The sequence below is a fragment of the Balearica regulorum genome, chromosome 3, assembly GCF_011004875.1.
Source record: "Balearica regulorum gibbericeps isolate bBalReg1 chromosome 3, bBalReg1.pri, whole genome shotgun sequence".
In the NCBI taxonomy this organism is placed as follows: Eukaryota; Metazoa; Chordata; class Aves; order Gruiformes; family Gruidae; genus Balearica; species Balearica regulorum.
Genome location: NC_046186.1, coordinates 100224873 through 100242512, shown reverse-complemented (window position 1 = coordinate 100242512; position 17640 = coordinate 100224873). Strand labels below are relative to the sequence as shown.

The 17640-nt window shown below is 40.1% G+C and overlaps 1 long non-coding RNA gene across 1 annotated transcript in view; it reads left to right on the top strand.

Moving 5' to 3' along the window:
* The window catches only part of LOC142601092 (uncharacterized), a 123083-nt gene that overhangs the window by 38916 nt on the left and 66527 nt on the right, over nucleotides 1-17640 (top strand). The window contains exons 3-5 of the long non-coding RNA XR_012834694.1: nucleotides 10521-10677; nucleotides 15236-15303; nucleotides 16780-17358. This is a non-coding gene — a long non-coding RNA (uncharacterized LOC142601092). The remainder of the gene's footprint in view (nucleotides 1-10520; nucleotides 10678-15235; nucleotides 15304-16779; nucleotides 17359-17640) is intronic.

The following is a 17640-nucleotide window of genomic DNA, read 5'->3' as shown; positions in this document are numbered from 1 at the left end:
GTGAGCCGATGACTTTACAACCCTCAAGCAAAGTACCCCCAGATCATTTGTTTTGTGCAACAGGATCATGTATGAAATATGAAAATGTGTACATGACCTTCTTTTAAACTGCTGTGATTTATTGCTGCCAGAACCATAAGGGAATCAAGATGAGATTATGAAGAAATCAATGTTATGTGGGATTGCAAAATGATACTAGGTCTGATGAATCTTTTCTGAAACCCTTTAACCACAAGGAATCTGCTGCTTTACTCAGATGTTGCGGAGTGGATATCTCATCCACTCTGATTCCAAAAAACTGTAGGTCTCTCAAGATTTTCAGGAAGGTGATGTTTGCCTTCTTTTAATATTAGTGTTTGTGTTTCATGCAGTCTTCTGCATGCACTTAGGTTTTGTTGTCATCATGTCTTTTAATTGCTGAGAAACTTGAATGATGCTGGTTTTCCTTTCTTTTCTTTGGCAGTGTAAAATAACCCAATTCACCTTTTTCAGATTATTCAGCAACCTTTATTTGCCTTGCTCTGCTAAACATGTTTTAGTTTGAAAGCTACTATGCTCTTTCATATTTATAACTTGATGTGTGCTTCTCCCATTTTCCCCAGCCTTCTCAATACCTTTGTTCTGCAGCTGCTGTCTTCAGGTGATAGTTCTTAAGCAGCCAGAGGAATAGTAGGAAGAACGCAAAATTTTTGTTTTCTTCAAAAAACACTGTTAATCTGCTGAAGCAAAGAAATTCTTTGAGCTCAAAAATGGGATAGCACAGCCTTCAAATTGTAATACAATTACTAGAGTTTGGAAAGGTACCATAGCATGACTTTTGATTTTCATTGCCTATTGGTGTTTCCTACAGTATAGGAGTAAATCTATCTGACATTTACAACTATTTTTTTTTCCTTTTCTCTGTGTGCTTTTGTGAACAACTAGTGCATCAAGTAGCATGCCTGAAACCTTGAGATACCTCAAGCAGGTGTTGTTTTCCAAAAATACTGAGATGTCAGTCTCAAGTTTGCTGGGTGATTCAAAGCAGGGGCCTAAAATTGCAGATTACTTTCAAAAATCTTTAATGAGTTTTGACCTAAGTTCAGTTTTGACCTATCTAGGAACTAGCTTATAAAGGTACTGTGGTACACAAGCCATCAAATGTCTCTGACTTCTTGGTAAAACAATAAAGTGGTCTGCTTTCACTGTGCAGAGCAAACCTTTGTCCGGGTTTCCTATACAACAGCTTTGGGAATGCTAGCAGGTAGTTGGTCCTCATTAGATAGGTGTGATGGAAAGTCGTCATCAGATAGATGTAACACATGTAGTGGGTGCCTTGTAGGGCACAGTGACATGTCACGTACCCAGCCAGGGGAACGTGCTGCAGCCTCAGCCTGGGATCAGACCTCCTTCCCACCTGCTGAGCCACAGTCATGCTCCACTGCCATGCTTCACCCATCCTCAAAACTGGATACCATTTGGGCTTGGTTGGTGGCAGTAATCTACATGACTCTGTGCCAAACTTGTCTCTCATTTTCTCCTCACCTCAAAACATGATGAGACTTTATTAGACCTGACTTGGGAGTTTCAGTGGCTTTTTCTCAGTTCTCCTGCATCTGCCATGGAAGACTTCTCTGTTGCTACAGAGTCCTCCACTACAGGGCTGTGAGAGCAGGAAAGTGCTCCTCCACAGCCCACATGATGTCTGCTTACGATAATGTTCCTACCAGAAATGCTGGCTGAGAGCCTTTGCCAATGAAACTGTCTTCGGTAGCATGTTTCCCTTCTTACCAGAAGGGGAGGAGGATGACATTTCTTCTGGCCATAGGGCTTAGAATAGGCAGAATTTCCTTTGCTTCTGGTAAAAAATAGTTGAGATTATGTACGACAGGTCTGTGTCCTGTATGGATCATGTTAATTGTATATGCATCTCAGCTTGAGGTAAGTCTGGCCTGACTCACCATTACTTTGTGGTTGAGTATGACAGACAGGGATTTCTTTTTCTAAAAAAAATTGTTTTAAATTAGAAAACCTTTGTGCTCAGACAAGATGAATAATTTTCGTCGGTTTCCAATGTTTTGATGAAAAATCAGATCCTGTTTATTTTATTATTATTGCCATGTGTTTACTGTTATTGCCATCGTTTTCAGTCAAACCCATGAGTTTGTTTTGGTTTTATTTTCAAGCTTATCACCTGTAAAATAGTCACCTACCTTCTGAGATAAAACCACAGATGATAACAGTGTGATGTGTATACACACCCCAGTCCAACTTTAAATTTGGGAGCAAAAGATGTCGTGTTAAATTTGGGATTATCTTCATCTATCAATCACTGGTGTAAGTAGAGCTACACATCCAAAGAATGTAGGGCTATATTAGCCATATTTTTCTATGTCTGTATGTTTATAAGAAAACTATGGGCTAGCATGCTTGGATATTTCTAGTATGTTAAATATGTACAACAAACAACCATTAACGAGTTTTAAAACTGTGATGCTTATTCAGTTCACCCAGTGCTCTTGAATGTGAGCCAACATTAATTCAAGCCCAGTTGATCCTAATAAGTAACTAAGACCCCATTTCATAAACATGCAATTCTAGCTTGTTATTTCTGGCACTGCCATTAAGCAAAAGTCTCTACTCTCAGAATGACAGAATTAAGGGATTAGGGATAAACTGAAAGTTGTGAATAATTCACAGTTTCTCCCCTCCTCTTCTCCCCACCAAAGGCAACTCTAGAGGGGCTCAATAACTGCTGTCAGTTATACACCTTTTCTTCTGTGAGTTATGCACAGAAGTGTGACCTACCAGGGCAATGGGATTTGCTGATGTGAGTGGGAGTCTGTTGGATCAGATGTAATATCTGATATTTTCTATTATCATCATAGGTTCACTAGGACAAAGGACCAATGCCTGTGCTAAAAGCTACTACTTACACTTAGCCCTCCTGAACAAGGATCTTTAGTGCCTCCCAAATGTCTCTTGTCCCAATACATACTTCTTTTCAAAAGAAATCTATGACATTTCAAAAGAAACTATGATTTTTTTTTTAGTAAGATGCAATCTGTGTCATTCCTTTACCCTGGTCCTTCCGATAATCTGGAACATGTGTTATACTTGTTCCTTAAATAGATTTTCTCTTCTACTTCTCTGATTTTGCAAAAAGATATTTTACGAAGATCTTGTGGAAAAGGAGAAACTTTGCAGCAAGTTGTCAGGAGATGTATTTTATTACATAAAATCCAGTGATGTAGGATTTCAGATTAAAGCAACAAAGACTGAAAACCAGTGTATTTTTCAATACAGACATTTCTTACTCAACCTTTATGTCTACCATGCCACTGGATTTCTCATGCAGGTGTTGCAGTGTTAGAGCTGTATAATATAAGTTTAGGACTGTCTTTTATGTATTTGTACAGTGCCCAGTCACTGGTGTCTTTGGCGCTCTGAACTTCTAGTCATTATGGCGATACGGAAGAGAGTGAGAGGTAAGGACACACTCCACCTCTCTTCTGCAGTGAGAATTGCTCGTTTGCATTCATAAGGTCTGTGTTGTTAACTTACTCTTTTGCTCACTCTGAGCCTTCTTGCTGATGCGGCAATGTTCGTATAGTGCTGTTGTATTGTTACAGCATTGTGCCAAAATTAAAAAAAGAAGTCTGGTTAAATTAAAAATTGGGGTACTAACGATCTTATAAACTTGCTGTCTTGTTTATTCAGTGTCAGTGAACAGCTATGCTGTTCAGCAGCACTCATTAATTTTTCTCAAGTGGTTGCTGATGTCGTTATTGTTCTGGGCTTTCTTTTTTCTTCATGTGCAATTGTTATTTTTATCAAAGCATGTGGGGAGAATGCTGTGCACACAGCTGTGTGAGGAACGAATTCAGAAAAGGCCAAGTCAGTTTGTAAGAGAAATCAGGTGTATTGCCATCAAGTTTTGGGTCAGTAGCAGGGCACCAAGGGACTTGGCTTTCTGAAAAACAGACAAGGCTTTTAATTTCTGAACAGAACAGGGGAATGCGTGCAACCCACAGAGACTGGAGTTTCTCCAGGCCTATCTAACATAATGAGAGAATTCTTTGTGAAATGCATAAAACGATGACATTTTAGTGGTGAGTGATGTATTTGATTACTTTTTCCATAACCTAAAATAATTGGAATGTTCTTTTGCAATCCCGTTCCCGGTGAGGACTAGGAATGTGTAACCTCACCATATATCTACCTCAGAGACATCTCCAGGGCAGTTTGTGGTGATATGGAAAAATGGGTTGAAAAGGTTTTTTTAAGGCCCAAGGAAAAGTTGCAGGCATGTTCATCTGGGAAAATATCCAGAAGGTGAATTCAGAGTCATGACCACAAGTCTGAGGAAGGAAAGATGGTCTGGATGAGATTTGGTGAGTGCTGCGATGGCCAGCGAGATAAGTGTTGAGTGCCCGGTGTAGTCTGGCACATCCTTGGCTGTTTGCAGAAGGGGAGAAGGGGCGCGCTGCTGGCTGGCACCTGACCTGGGGACAAGGCAGCACAACCCTGGTCCAGGAGAGCAAGGTCTGGTCCCAGTCTGGCTGGACTGACTGGCAGACAGACAGACAGGTCCTGACCTGCCTCTTTGTCCCTTTTGTCCCCTGCTCCCTGCCAGCATCCCGAGGGGATCTACATGCATGTTGAGCTCTCCTAGGGCTGGTGTGGTTTTTCCTCAAGTTTAGACATGGAGGTCTCGGCCCTGTGGGTGACAGGCAAAGTCTGGCTGTGCCAGCTCAGCACTGGACCCATGGCTGGCTTGGCCCTGTGGTCTTACAGGGTTGATGCTAAAACAATGGTGCATTCCCAAGGAGTTTTACGGTGAAGGGTGGAAAAACAGAAAGGAAAAAATTGCACTCACTCCTGGCTGAGGGCTGCTGAAATGGCTACAAGACATTGAGGTCTGTCTTAGTTCTGACAATCATTAGTATTTATTGGTGTGTGAGGAGTAAGTGAATAATACAGACAGGATTTTGGCACTTTGCAACACGGGAGATTTTCAACATTGTGTAACGTTTCTGGCTAGCATGGGTGGTGCATTAGCATGCTCTGTCACAGTAAAACTTAACTGGTACATTGAAAGGCATGATTTAGCATTTCAGCAGTGGTAAAGAACAATTAAAATCTATTAAATTGATCCTTGACATTCAGAACATGTATGCTCCTGCAGCAATAGGAGTACTCCTAGGTACTGTGTTAGGGTTTTTTATTTAATGACACTGAGCCAGCTCTGACACAAGCCATAGCCAACCACAGAAGAAAAGGATAGTCTCTGCCCTGTGGAAATGGCAACTGGACATTCAGGAAGGATCTCATGGGTTGAGATTCCCAAAACACGGAGAGATGCATTGGCATCTGAAACAGGAATAGACAGACATTGGGTGATATCCATTTGAACAGTTTGGGATTGCATTAAGGTAGACTGAATCTTTCTGCTCCCAGTAACATCATATCCCTGCTCGCAGACTGTTTTTTATCAGACTGTTCGTGGATAGTTCTTTCATATTTTATATTGTGTAAACACAGAAAGACAGTTTATCAAAGAGTAGTTTGCAACTGGACTGTGTTGACACAGCATTTTGTGAGGACACAGAATACCATGAATGGCTGTTTCTAATGCAAAAGCATTAAACCATTTAAAGCTGGACCAGTTTCACTGACGAGTTAGACCATGAATAGTCTGGTGCAAAGGAGCTAATATCTGTAAGAGACTGGTAGACTGGAAAGGGATGGTAGGAGTTATATATTGACAGAAGATGAGCCAGGCTACATCATGCCTGTTTGCCAAATTAATTATTTGTTTCAATATTTATAAAAGTGAATAGGAAACAGATGGTAGAAATGGCGATGCCTGTCAGGTTTCTGTAATGGAGAAAGGAGAAAGAGTGAAAGGAAATCAGAATCCCACCATAACAGGGGAACAGGAAATTAAAATGTCAGACAACTGACAAAACTACAGGACCACACACAAATATAAAGAGGTTTCTCATAGAATCTCTAAAGCATTTTAAATTTGTCTTCTCTCTTTTGCCACCCAGAAATCAGCATAAAGATTTAAAAAAAAAAAAAAAAAAAGGGAAAGTCAAACCACACACCCTCAACCCAGTCTGTTAGAATACAGTATATGAAAAATTTCTTTCAAAACGTGTCTGAGTAATTTGGAACGGTCCTACTGTAATATCTGGTAAGAAGACACAGAGGAGAGGAGATGGGGAGTTTGAGTTTAGTGGTATCCACATCCTTGATCTTGGTAGTAAGAATTCATGGTCTTTACTCTGCAAAGACCGGTGATATGGCAGGCAAATGTCTTGCGGACTAGGGTTAACAGGGAACTCTGGGTGACGTTTGTCCTCTGCAGCCATTCTGACACGCGTTGCTCATGGTTTGTCCTTACGTTTGGCTGCGTTTATGCATTTATTTCATCTAAGGTGCAAGATGTGAGAGATGGGGGCAAGGGAGTACTGCTGGGTGTAGGGGTAGCCTTACAGTATATGTTACACCTAGAACATCAGAGGGAGGAAGGAGGAAGATAAGGGGGTGAAAGGATAGGAAGCTTTCATGTTGAACAGTTATGGTAGAAATGTGCCAAGTGTGTTAACTGAGGGGCAGGGATCCTGAATCCATGTGGGATTCTGATAGTCCCCTGCAGCCAGCATGAAACAACATATTCTCCGTGCCTGTCAGTAGAAGACAGTCCTGAAATGACAAGTTGCTCTTTGCAGAAATCTTTGTGCTGCATCATTATCTGAAACAGCTGAATTTGGAAAGAGGTGCTGAATCCAGATAGGGTTACTGGTCTCTTCCCCTCTCAGAATTGCTTCTGGTTTTTAGTATCCATGGGAGCACAGGGAGATATGTGCTTTGTCCAGCACCCTTCCCAGCTGGGGAGGGTTTGGTGCTGCTCTAATAATCTCAGTTTCTTTATCTTCCCCGTGCTCATGTGTCTTCATATTCAGCAATCATCACTGAATAAGGGCTGTCTGCTGACCTTTCCTTCAACAGTAAATTCTGAGCCAACTGCGCTGCTCTGCTGAGATATCCATGTTTTTATTTCTTTCTGTCTGTCTTGTGGTAGGGTTTTGTATGTCTTTCTTTGACTTTGGCCGAGTGCCTCGCAAGCTATGGACTCTGAATGTCTGCCTTTATTGGAGAAAAATGTAGGCTTTTCAGTTGGCTTGACCTCCCAGTAAGTTTCCTACTCTCCTTTGACCTGTTTCTGCCTTGCCAGTCTTTGTATTAAGCTTTTTTCTCTTTCACATGTAAGAGTTCACTGATACCTCTCCCTCTCCCAATAAAAAGAGAAAATTTCAGAGGCTGCTGTTTAATTGTGCCCCAATCCTTCTGCTGATGTTCGATGTTCATCCCAGGAATAAGACATTTTCAAGTTCACATTCACACCAGGTCAGCAGATGATGCTGCTGCAGATTGTATTGAAACTTGTAAAATAGCTTATTTTAATCATGAGTATGGACAGGTCTGCCTCATAGAACTATTGCCTGCTGCATTATAGCATAAGCTGGCAAATTCAACTCTTTGCAAGCAAGCTCGTAGACGTGTCCTGAGAAATAGCCTATTGGAACCCTTCGTGTTCCAAGGGCAGGCTTTTCAGGTTGATATTGGTGAATATAGTCGTAATTTTGGAGGCAAATGCTGGTCCCTCCGTTGAATCAATGAGATTAAGATTAAGCTCTTTAGATCAAATGCAAACCACAGTCCACCAGAAAAATTGCTTTCTCTGCAATCATCTCTTCCTCTGGTTAACAACTGGTAAACCACAAAAACAAAGAGAGGGGCAAAACATGGTATGATGGAGTCCTTGGTCAATGATAATAAGATGTCTGCAAAGAAGATGGATTTTGTGATTTCCTCTTTATTGGCTTTCAAAAGGGGAAATGATGGAAGGATAGGAGAAATAAGAATGCAGATCAATGGTGCAGCAGTTCAGGGACAAGTGGAGTATTGGATGGATCTATTCTTTATTTGTCTGACAGTCTAAAATGGGAGCTTTCCATAAATGCATGGCTTTATATGGCATTTGTGATAAGCAGGTAGTGTGAGAGCAGCAAAATATTTGTGACTGGATGCTAAAAGGAGAAGCAGTTAGTGCCTTTCCCTTTTGCTTTTCTCCCTTCCTCCAAACACTGGGAGCTTTAGCAGGTGCCTCCTTTGGCAGATAGGTATCTCGGGAACCTGATGTTTCCAAAAGATCTGAATTGAACTTGTCTGAACTTGTCAACTTGTCTGAAGTTATCATTTATTGACCATGTGAAGAAATAAGGGATGTTCAGGTGTGGGACATTAGGAGTCAGTCTCTTTGCTCATCACTGAGATGAGACTCACCCCTGAAGCAGGGTATGAAGGATTGTTTTGCACAATTTTAATCTACTTTTCATCTAACACTACTTCTATTAAAGCTAGATCTAAATTCATCCCAGAGGCTACTCCAAAGATGAGTTGTATTTGGTCCATTGAATTGGTGACTTAAAGGCTACAAAGGAGACACACATGTTACAGAGATGTTGCCTGTGACTGACTGGAGAGGAAAAAGAGTCCAGTCCCTTGTCCCAGCGTGTTCACCTCTGTTGGGGTTCTTCCCTTAGAATTTCTTTTATCAAGGCTCTGACTGAAGCTGATTTGCCCTTGGTAACGGCCTTGGTAATGGCCAGCCTAGAGTAAATCTTAAAGATGTTTTCTTCCTTTCCTCTCCTCTCCACTTAAGCCTGAAATGTGTTGTCCTGCCATTCTCCCTGCCTGTCCCCACACCATTGCACTCTCACAGGGCTGCTGTTGCTCACAGAGAGTTGTCACTGTGATGGATAGGAATGAGTAAGGCTCAGTCCTGTGGAGGAGAAATGTGCTGGTAGACAGGAAAGGAGAAGGATCAGCATAATATCTAAGGAACTGATGTTTTTTTCAGAGTCACACTTCCCCATACTCTTAAAGCATGCCTTTCATAGTGCTTCCTTCACCTGCAAGCCTTGCAAACCCCAGCCTTCTGGTGTGCTGCCTCCCTTTGCATCGGTCCCCGTCTTACCACACAGCCGCTGCTGTCTGTGTGGTCCGTAAAATTCACATGGCTTGGTGGCAACCAGTAGGGAGGGAAAATAATGTGTTTTATTTATTTAGAGTCAAGCACAGTTTAAACTCCATTCTAAATAAATAAAAACTCTTACCCAGATTTATATAAATAAAAAAAGCAGATTTTCCCCTCTCTTTTGGCTGCTGTTGAACAGCATCAGTTTCAAGACCACACAAGGAGCTGTGTCGACAGCTCTGAAATGTGCGGCGGAGGCAAAGGTAGGAGGGGTAGGAAGGACCTTGATAACTTGCTTTGGGCTTCTAGTGCATGGAAGTTCCCTGTTTACTTAAAGGAACAGCCATTACACTGTGCTGGGTTAAAATATTAGAAGAAAACTGGGAGCATCTTCTGTCTTTAACGGATGAATATTTGTATAAAAGACTAGTTTTTCTTCAGATTGTTTGTCCACTACCAAGTCATCTGCGTGAATGGTAGGATTAGTTGGCACAGTTGAGCACTATTATTTCAGTCTTTTAGTATACCCTAGAGGTGATAGAGCACCCATAGAAAGCAGTGATTTGAGGAAGAAATGTTTTATTCTTAGGAGGCAAATCACATTTGGCCTTTGGGGACTGAGTCTGCACTATACAAAGGTTCCCAGTTTCCATCAAATGGTGCTCCCACACAGGTGCTGACAGTGCTGTGACTCCTGTTACAACCATCACTTAGGGAAACTCCAAGTATGGTTTAATTTTCTTGGGAATGAAATGTATTATGTCTGCACAAGGTTTCAGATCTCTCTTCACTTTCAGACCTGCCAAGCTATCAGGAAGGGTGACAAGCAGCTGCTATGTGGAGCACCTGGGTTTTCTTACTCCAGATGAGAGATTATAACAGGCCCTAAATAGATATCTGCTTTAAATGGCTTCTTCTTGTGTCAGCATTTACTCCACTGCTTGTGGTTGAGGATGGGCTGGAGGATACGGTTATGCTGGTTGCAAGGTTAGACTCAAAATGAAAGGGGTTCAATTAATATTTGTTATTTTGTGACTGGTCAGAGGCCACTACAATTATGACAAAAAAAAAAAAATCAAAGAAACACTTTTGCAAAGCAAAGCCTTGCTCACAGTTCATTACCTCTTTCATATTCTGAACCTCCTTGGGCTGACCGACAAAATGACCAACAGATGTTAGTCACATTGAGGAAAAATTTCAAAGAATAATTTTTTAAACATGTCCTTTTATAGCTCACTTTACCCACTTTATATATTAATTTAAAGTTATGTATGGTTATACATCCAACAATATTTTTGGGTTGTCTTGTTCTGCTAGTAAAACATCAATATGCTTTTCCCACTTAATGATGCAGCTAGGGTTACAGCTTGTCATAGGCAGTGGTGTCAGATCAGCACAAACTCCTGAACATCTTCACAAAATCCGTATCCTTAAGGCTGTATTGCTCTGTGATTCAGTTAACAGCGAAATGCTATTTTTCTTTGCACAGATGAAGTCATCATCCTACTCCTACTTCTGCTGTGCCAACCTGCAGATGGTTGCTTCAGCTGCCAAAAACCTTTGACATAGCAAATGGTCTCTGTCCCAGCCCACTCAACCCAGAGACGTGAAGAGTTTCCCTCCTGGCTCCAGCTGGTGGTGGCTTAGTAAGTCTTTTTCCTTGAGAACACTGCTTGTCTTACTAGAAAGAGCATTCATTTTGAAAATGCTGCTTGATGCATGAACATAGATAGTGTGGCACAGGCTCACACTGCCTGCCTGCATGAATTTCAAGGGCTCCCAAATTGTATCACACAAAGGGGAGTGGATTCAATTTTTATGTGTGCATATTATGGTTTCAGAAAGAGATGCTGGATTTTGAAAACCTGAATGTAGAAGAGCTAGGAAAGATGATGCAAAATACTTTCAAATCTGAATTGTTTTGATTTCTTCCATTTTCCTTCTTTAAAAAAAAAAAGTTTTTCAATGCTTTCTCCTATGAAAATACAGTGCCAGTGGCAATGTACTGCATGTGCAATAAACAGCTTTTCATGGTTATTAAACACCCCAGCCTTGCCTTACCATTTAACCTGCCATAAAGTAATTTATTGCATTGAATGCTGAGTTGCCATGAAGAATATCACTTACTTATCGCAGCATTCTAAGTAACTACACCAAAGAGACTATTCACTTTCACAACAGAGAACAAAAAGGGATTTACCTGATTTTAAGTCTCAATAGTAATGTGAGATGTTTAATGCCTTGCATATGATTTAATGTGCAAGTTTTAATTCTTTTCTAAAAATGATAGCTGAGCTATTAGAACTGAACCAGAAAGCAGGTGGTTCTACACCTCTTGTATTGGTGACTATGTAATATCATACCATCTGGCAAGAATGGACTCCTGAGAAATTTTGTGCAAATTTACAGAAAACAGCCATGAAGCTACAAATACTAACACATCTAAGTCTTGGGATTCTGAGAGAGATGGAGCTGCTATTCCATTTTAATTATTTTACTGGAATTCAGTGTAAATGTTAGCTCTGAAACATCAAAGAAATTCCAAGGAATAAAAAATAAAAGCCTATAGGAGGCTATGTTTAAGGAGAATAAACAGAAGGATCTGTGAAACTGTAGGAAGGCTAATCTGACACTGATTCTGAACAAAATCATTTAAATAATCTTAGCACAAACAATTAGCTAAAGATTGTAAAGTAATTGTTGCCAACGAAGATAGTTTTATTTAAATCTGCTCTTGCCAAATAACTAGATTAAATTTCAAATATTGTTGGTAAAGTTAAATGTGATGACAAGCTGCTCACTTAACAGATTAGATTAAGATAATTAGTAGGAGATAAAACCACTCACTCCATATTGCAAGGATTAAAAATATTTTGTAAAAAGTATCTATAAAAAGATTATCATCATCACAAGGATTGAAGGGTTTTTTTTTATTCAGGAAGTCAGCAAGGCTGATTGCTAGCCCAGTGCTATTCAATTGACTCTTTTCTTCAAGTTATTTGGAAATAAGTATGAAGTTATTGTTAGAAAAATATCCTTATTTAATCACACTTTGTTCTGGTAGAACCTTTTTGCTAACCAGAGGGGATTGTTTAATAGGGTATGTTTGGAAGAACAGGCATTATATCACAGACAATGCGAGTACAAAGGTCTGTATTTAAGAGGAAGAAGGCCCTGCATGTGAGATTTCTGCATGCTAGAAATCAGTGATCCTGAAAGTTCATGGTAGTCACCTAAGTTAACATGGGCTTTTAGGCTGCTTTTAGGATCATGACTACATTATTGTATGAGTAGGTGGGAGAATATTGCATAGGATTGGAGAGGTGATTATTCTCACAGATAGGACTGATGAGCTATTTATTACGAAAGCAGGTTAACTTCTGGTGCCTGTTAGGAAAGGGGATCATAAACCAAGGAAACACAGGAAAAACATTCCAGGGATACTCTGAGGGTCTGTGGATACTATAGATCTTTAAGGCTCTCAAGTACACAGTGTACAACTTAACATGTTTAACAAATAATGTATACCAGTATTTCGAGTGTTATAATTTTATCTATTTCTGTATGTATTTGTATAAGAAAATATGTATGTATGTGTGCGTGCATATTTAGGAGGTTTGTGATAACATACTGTCTCAATTACAATAGTGTCTGTGTAAAATTCTTTAAAAGAATTTAAAAGAACAAACTAATTAGTTTATTAAGCTGCTGTAATTCATCTCGCTTTACCTTATACAATATTTTTATGTTTAAAATGCAGCAGTATCTGGTGTGACTAGTATTGTGTATACAACTATAGCTCCAGACTAGCTTCATTGATCTCAGTAGCATAATGGACAGTAGGACGTGGCCCTCTAAAATTTAATATGTCAGTCCTAAAATGAATTTAAAAGGTATTTATATATCTTCTCCTCCTCCTCCTCCACGCTGCTTGTAACCTGAGAGCATCCATGTGGCTAAGAATACAGACTTGTCTTTTCTAAATTGAAGACGTTCTGCTCATACCACTGGAGAAACAAACTAAAAAATAAGGCAACCAGATGTTTAAAAATGTTGAAAGTTCCTTTTTTTGGAAAGGTAGCTATGTTAAATAAACATTAAAATGCTATTTTTTTTCTATATAACTATTCATTTTAATGGCACCCCAAGAGTTCATCCAAGGGTCTCTGGGTCACTTGGGAGAAAGTACAGTATATTTTGGCTCCATAGTTTTTGACTTGCTACAAAGAGCTAATTCTTCCAATTAATGAAATAAATGTTGCTGATGTAGATGGATTGACAAATTACTTTAAAGGCTAATTTATTCAAGCAGATGGCAAGTCTGATAAGACTAAAATGCTTTAAGAGGCCTTGCTTGGCAGGAAAAGAAGCCCTTGAAGAACAAGATACAGTGACTGTTCACCTGGTAGCATTTACTCTGTTGGGCATCTTCTGCCCACAGTGGCACTGCAACAAAGCTAGGGAGTATGAAGACTTTTTTTCCTGTAGGGCTTTCAATAGGGCTTTCTGTTTAGGGCAAAAGCAACCTGTTCAGACAAGATACCAGTGAAGAACATCAACAGCTGAGATAGCTGAGGTTTGGGAGTCCCTCCTGGGCATCCTGCAGTTTGATAAACTATTTAATAGAAAAGCAGATTAATTTCTGGTGCCTGTTAAGAAAGGTAATTATAAACCAAGGAAATATGGGAAAAGAATTCCAGGAATGAGCTGAAGTGTATCGATACTTGCTTTATGATTAGATGCTGAAAAGCTAAATAGAGCTAGGAAACTACAGGGAAAATTTCAAGGCTACAAGCCTGTTTATGTGGGTGAAAGACTTTTGCAAACAGTATGTTTTCCTTTCAAAAATATATTCCTCTATTTGGGATAGCATTCTGGAATAGCTGCATTTTAATTCAGTTTGGAACAGTTTATCAGAGCAGTTGTATTTCAGTGTTGATATTTCAGGAGTGGATCAGCTCCGTGGATTAATGCATTTACATGTGTCAGTAATGGTGAAGGTGGGTTACTGTACACCTGAGACCCTCTGTAGGGCATATTGATGTCTGGCTGCAATTTCTGAGCTTTATAACTTTAGCTAACTAATGTGATAGCCTCTATGTTTCCAGACAGGAAATAACACTCGCTGTGAGCTGTACTGTTCATGGTGATGGAAGGTGTGTTCCTGACTTGATACCTAAAGATATAAAATGGGTTACAGAGAAACACTTTTCATCTCTCAGGGAGCACACGTACCTCTTGTTATGGCTTGAAAAATACAAAAAACATGAGTTGAAGAAGTCAGATGCAGCATTCCTCTTGTTTTCTTTGGAAACAAGACTTGAGGCTCTCGGCTGGTGCCCATCAGTGTAACGTCAGAGGGCTGTAAGGTGAGACAGGATGTTGCACAGTGCAGTAATCTGGATATACCAGAACTGGCTTTAAATGCACTACCTGATGTACCACAGCCAGACCTCCTACATCAGAGTGCTCAGCTAGGTCTTTGGCAGAGCTTGAGGGTGTATATAGCATATGCAGGGCTCCACGTTGCTGTAGCTAAGCTGCTTTTCTTCCCCACGTGTTAGCTTGGGTGGAGGCTAGTCAGCTGTCTATACGCTGTGTGCTGGGCTGTACTATACACAAAAGACAAATGTCACAACTGGGCAAGAAAGCAACCATCCCTGTAGTGGAGTTAACATCCATGGACACTGGGTCTAGCTAAGTGAGAGTCATAACTTCAAGATGTGGAATTAAATTGCTTTGCTACTGTATGAGCTTTAACATTAATTAGCTGTGTGAGTGGACATCTGTGCAGGACTAGCTAAACCTCCAAATCATGACTGAACATTATTCTGTTGGGAAATGCTGCACCTCAGTCTACGTAGATAGGTGGGGTTTTCCTTTCTTCCTTCCTGTTTATGACAGGGGAGCTTGTGGAGGCTGTTTTATTTTCAGTCACTTGGAGCTCAAATATGAGCTGTCAACCCGCAGAGCAGTGTAATATTACAGATAGTTGGATGTTGTTCACGGAGCCCCAAAGGCTAAATCACCTCTGGTTAAAATACTAGTTTTCATTGTTAGTGAAATTTGATTTTTCTAAAGAGAAATGTCAGGAATACATGGAAGAAACTGGCTTATCATTCATGTTCTGGTAGTAGCTTAGGCGTAAAAACAGGTTGTATTTGCAGTACATGCAGATAACCTCTTATAATGTATTGTTTACAGAGCCCAGGAGAGAAATCTCAGCATCATGCCAATGCAAGAATTTTGTTATCCCTGCTCTTGGGAGAAAGGTATGCAACGAAAATCATTCATTTGTTGTTTTAGGAGGAGCATATATACCTTCCAAGAATTACGTATAGCAGATTGGTTTGATTACTACCATTAGCCTATCTGCTGCTGCAGAGTGTTTGCTTTGTTTCCTAAAGAGAAAACAAAATGTGGTGGTGCAGTTCAAACACAGGGGATATGAAGAGTATGGATTTGCATTAAAAAGACTGTTTTTTCTGGCTGCATCTATAGATAGATGTTAAGAAAGCATCCAACGAGGCAGTTTCAGTGGAGAAATTTGCGTGTGCTTAAAAGTATTTTTTTTAGAGTTTGTAGACTGAGTAAAACAGAATTCCCAATTTCCCCAGCTGCAGTCTGTCTACAGATTGCTCCAGAATTTCTGTGCCTTCAACCTCTTGTCTCTTGTTGGTTTTTTTGTTGTGTTCTTTTTTTTCTCCAAACACTTCCAAGAGCCAAAAGGATAGTTGCTGGTATGTGATGAAGGCTCTGAAAGGAAAAGAATAAATTAACATTAAATGGACTTCTCCTCCTCCCACTCTGCATGCAGAATGTCTTAAGGATACCATAGCATAGTATCAGTACTGCCTCCCAACACACCATGTATCCCAAGAACCCCTCCTAGTCCTTTGCAATCTCCAATAACTTCACTTAAAATAAAACTTCTACTTTGGTCTTTCTTCTGTGAAATTATTGGTGTTGTCTTATGGAAGGTACAAACTGATGAATTCCCTCAGTTCCTCTTAATATCTAAAAGCACTGGGATTCTAAGGTGCTTTTCAGGGGCTACGTAAGGATAGCATCCTTAGTTAATATCCAATTGGATTCGGTTATTGACATCTGCTATTTCACACTGTTAAAGAAACTGGTAACTGCTTGATGTCACCTGTCTTTTCAAGGGTAACCCTACTTACTTTGTTTCAATCATCTAGCCTACATATTACAGGAGTGTCAGTAAAATGTCAGCACTTACGGCATTGTATCAGTGAATATTCTTTAGCAAACCTGAGGCCTATGGTTACCTTACATTTCTTGGTTCAGGCAACAGAGGCGAGGACTGAGATGTGGAAGAACACTTTCCCAGGCAGGGCAGCACTCCCGGTTGTCTCTCCTGTGGTTCCCTTCCCAGCTTCATTGGAGACCTCTGAGATAACAGTTCAGTTGACAAAAAGGTGCATGTAAAGTTGAATGTGCAAAGATGGAATTTATCTGTGAACTTCAAAATGCCAGCTTGTTTTACTGTAACAAGGAAAGAAGCCTCTGATGCTCATGGTAAGAGACCATGGCTGAGAGTGTGGAGGGATGGCAGTTTAGCTGCACTGTGATAAAGTTTGTAGCTTTCCTTTGTCCTGTATGAGAGAAAATAATCATGTTTAAACCTCAGTGAAAGCAGCCAGAAAACCTTGTCACTACATCATATCAGCTTTGATCCTTTGATCTGTTCTACTTGATTATGTTTTTTTTTTTTTTTTTTGTTACAGGCTCCCAATTTTCCTTCTTTGCTCTAAAAAAACTATACTCGGAGTATTGGATGACTTTTCTCCATATCAGTGAATCTGCTTATTGACATCCTGTTAGAGGCCTGTGCAAATAGTCTTCAAAAAGGAATAAATGAAAGACACTAGTGAAAAGCAAAGTTTGACCAGAGGGCAAAGTTCTGTCAAAACCACTTTATTTTCCTCTGTTACTGAGACACGAACAGATGTTTGTTTATAACAAAATGCCTGTGTTGGGATTTTTGAAAGCCCAGATGAGGAAAACTGTATCGCATTGCTGTTAGGAGTGCAGCCATGTCCTAGCTGCAGCCTGGGTTGGTGTGTCCTAAAATACTATATTTGGAGATTCTGGGAGTGGAATAAAAGTGTATATATTTTTGCTGAAAGGAGATAGGGCTGTCAGTTCAGAAACACACTGAACATCTGCTCTGGCTGAGCTCCGTGGTATAACTAGATTACAGCCCCACATTAAAATGATCATCAGTCAATCAGAACGCTTCCTCAGTCTGAGAAACATAACATCACGCTCAGCGCTGCAGTTTCCAAAGAAGTCGATGTGTCATGGTAAGGAAAAAAAAAAAAAATCAGAGCAGAGAAATATTTCACAGTTGTGGTTTGTTTGGCTTGTGTGACATCACAGACTGTTTAACCTAGGATCAAACAACTTGGAATTCGTTGTCCTAAATGACTTTAAATCTAGCTAATTGTTTTGAGCACATCTTGACTATTAACTCTAATTAGAAAAATGAAATATAATTCATGTTCTTTTAGATTTGGGAGTGTTTCCAACCAATAAAGCTGTAGCACAGACCACAAATTTGTGTTGTTTCAGTGGCACAGAGATAA